The following is a 3,293-nucleotide window of genomic DNA, read 5'->3' as shown; positions in this document are numbered from 1 at the left end:
TCACGACCCCAACCACCTCCAGAACCGCCGCTGGCAAAGCTGCCTCAAGAAGGTCCGCGAGAACATCGACCAAGGGAAGGGGAAGGCGGAGAAGTTGCCCATTGCCACGACCGACACCTGTGTCAGCTCCAACTTCCCCCCGGAACTGTGTTCCGCGCCTGCTTCAAAGGCCCGGAACATCAGGAGGCATCGTCCGTCTCTAGAAGCCGGAGAGGGAGGGTTACTGAGCTGTCGCCGCCGCTGCCTGAAGAAGCCACCAGGGGATCGGCCCGACTGGGTGGGAGCAGCCCACCACCTCTGCTGCCCCCCCCCCCACCAGAGCACCATGGCGAGAGGGTCGCCCGCGACCCGCGCACCGGCGCGGCGCCGAAGCGCGCTGCCGGAAGCACCGCCGCCAACGCCACGACTGGCCCACATCACAACCATGCCGCCCGTCGCCCATCGAACGCCACCATCGCTGGCCTGCTCTAGGGCGCCGCCGCGCCGCCATGCCCGGCATCGAGCGCCGTGCCCAGCCGGGAGATCTAGCCCGCGCCATACCCCACGAGCGGGGGACGAAGGAGCCCCGCCGCCGCAGACGATGCCCGGGCTTCGCCTGGCCGCGCCCCTTGGCGGCGGCGAGGGTGGAGGAGGGAGGAAGAGGGGGTGCAGCGGCGGTGATCGGGAAACCTCCCCGATGCCTCGCGGGTGGCATCAGGGGAGGGAGGGAGGTCCAGGTCCCGCTCTAGAACTTTTTAGGACCCTATCTTTGGGACGTTGAAATTCTGGGCACTGGCAATTTAATACACATGCCAGTAACTTCTATAAATAATTGTTTGGTCCAGCCATCGGAAATCAATTTCATATTGACCCTGATACTTGGAGGACTGATGACAAGCTTAACCTTGACGACAAATGCTGACTTAACTCACGAGTTTACTAAAAACGAAAGGACGATTTGTTTGCCATGGATGTTAATAAGGTTCCTGGGCCCCTCAATATCCTTGTAGAATGTTATCAATGTTGTAAGGATACTGTCAAGCATGAAATCATGCAGTTGTTTGGTACTTTTCATAAATGTACTTTGGATGTCCAACATCCGAGTTACAGGGTTATTAAGCTCCTACCCATTGTCTCTGGTCTTGATCATATGCAACAATTTTGGCCTATTTGCCTCCTTGGGGGTCCCTACAAGCTCATCACCAAAGTAATGGACCGAAGAGTAGAGAAATATGCTGAGAAACTCATTAGCCCCACCCAAAATGCCTTTGTTAAAGGCAGAAATATTATGGACAGGGTGTTGTCTCTTCATGAGTTACTTAATTATACTCATGTCAAGAAGAGAGTTCGGGTAGTGATTAAACTTGATTTTGAGAAATTCGTATGACAAGGACAATTGGGACGTCCTATTGGAATGCCATAAGTTGAGAGGGTTCAATACTACCTTGTGTGGTTGGGTTAAACAAGTCTTGTACAACTACATGGTTAGTATCAAGCTTAACAACTGTGAGGGCCTTTATTTTCAAAGTTCCAAAGGGCTGCACCCGGGGGACCATCTATCACCTTTTCTGTATATTCTCAGGGCCGGTCCTGAGATTTTAGGGGCCCGGGGGGAAACCAGAATCCGGGGCCCTTTGTACTTTCAAAAATTATTTTCAGTATATACTTTGCGCAACTTTAAGATTTTGCTTGTACACCATACTACTAACAAATCATGTAGGGATGATTATCATTTTCTATAGAAGAATAATGTTCGATTACTTCATGTGCATTCGTTTGCATATTACCGAAAAAGGCTTTCGCCCCACTTTATATATAAAGCACCAATCCCTTCCTTTACACTGCTCCTTTACACTGCTGAAGTCCTTTAACAACACCAGACAGAGTAATGAAGTTTTTACTAACTGGCTTATCAGGTTTGATCACATTAGCATTATCATGTTCTTATTTTATTGACGGTGCGCCAACTAGTCCTAATTAATCCAACAGAATCGACCACATAGTCATATATTGGGCTGTGTCTTACATTTCGTTGGTATTTTTTCAGAATGAAAAAGTGAATATAATTTCGCATTGCAAGTGCATACAAACACTACCTTTCATCAAACAGTTTTACACAGCCAAGATGCAAAAAGCTGAAAGCTACAAAACTTTCCTTGCATCAAGAGTTTACATGGTATCTTACGTACCTGGATGTGGCAGCCCGGCAATGTACCACTGATCCTTGTACAAATCCTTGAAACTGTTCACAGGCTTCCACGCCTGTTTCTGAGGATTGAAGACCATGATCAAGGGGACCTTCGCTTTCATACTTGTGTCGTTCTGTGCAACACTACGGCCGACAAAAGCCTCACCACGTCAAGCAGCAGTTCTAGGGCATAATTTAGGGCAAAATCATTAAGGAAAAGGACGTCTTATCTGAAATCGTCGGCGGATGGCGTAGGCTGGAGCTGCGGCATCGATGTGCCATGGTGTGGCGTGGGTATCTAGTGTCTGCTCCATGGCGGCGGCCAGTGGCTGCGGGCGATTAGGTTTCCAGGAGATCAGGCGAAAAAATAGGAGGCTACAGGCGAGGATGGACGATGGTCATCGTGCGTGATCAGCGTGGGTGATCGATCTCTCCCAAACGTGATCAGTGCACGTAACGTAGGCCCAATTATCATTTTTTTACGAACTAGAGCCCAATCGTATTAACAGGGAAGAGCACAAACCTGGGGGCCCCCCATTTTCGGGGGCCCGGGGCGGCCGCCCCCCCTGCCCCCCCATCAGGGCCGGGCCTGTATATTCTTACAGCTTTCATGGCTCGCCACCACGCATTGGCACCTCTCGACCCTCGCGGCTGTCGTAACGAACCCCATCTCCTCCAACACCGTCGCCGGCTTCGCAAGCTCTTCTCCAAATCTGTCAGAAGGTATTTTTCACATCCATAATATACCACTACTGTACAGAATTGTAACGTGTTCGTGAAATGCCATACAGAGGAGTTAGATCTTAGATGTTCTTAGATGTACCTGTTACAAACATGTGGTTTGGTGTCATTCGATGTACAAATCAGATGGTTGTGTTTGATTTGTAGGACTTAATATGAGTGTCAATGTTTTGACGAAACAATGAGTCATTTCCATTTTGCAAATTCCTGATACTCAATATGCCATACTTTTAGCAAAGCTCATGCCGAAATTTTCGGTGGAGGTATTGTATTTTATGTTTTTTCACAACTGTTGTTTACAAGCGTTATTTGTGGAGTTCGATTGCACAGCCACAAATTTGTGTGTTGATTTGCAGTACTTAATATGAGTGTCAATATTTTGACC

The 3,293-nt window shown here is 49.0% G+C and overlaps 1 pseudogene; it reads right to left on the bottom strand.

Moving 5' to 3' along the window:
* Positions 1-2,265, bottom strand: LOC147978224 (uncharacterized; annotated as a pseudogene).
* Between the last annotated feature and the right edge of the window lie 1,028 nt (positions 2,266-3,293).

This window comes from Triticum urartu, chromosome 3A (genome assembly GCF_056163025.1).
Source record: "Triticum urartu cultivar PI428250 chromosome 3A, HENAU_Tu73, whole genome shotgun sequence".
NCBI classification, from domain to species: domain Eukaryota; kingdom Viridiplantae; phylum Streptophyta; class Magnoliopsida; order Poales; family Poaceae; genus Triticum; species Triticum urartu.
The sequence above is the reverse complement of the archived record's forward strand: the minus strand, read 5'-3'. Positions and strand labels throughout refer to the sequence as shown.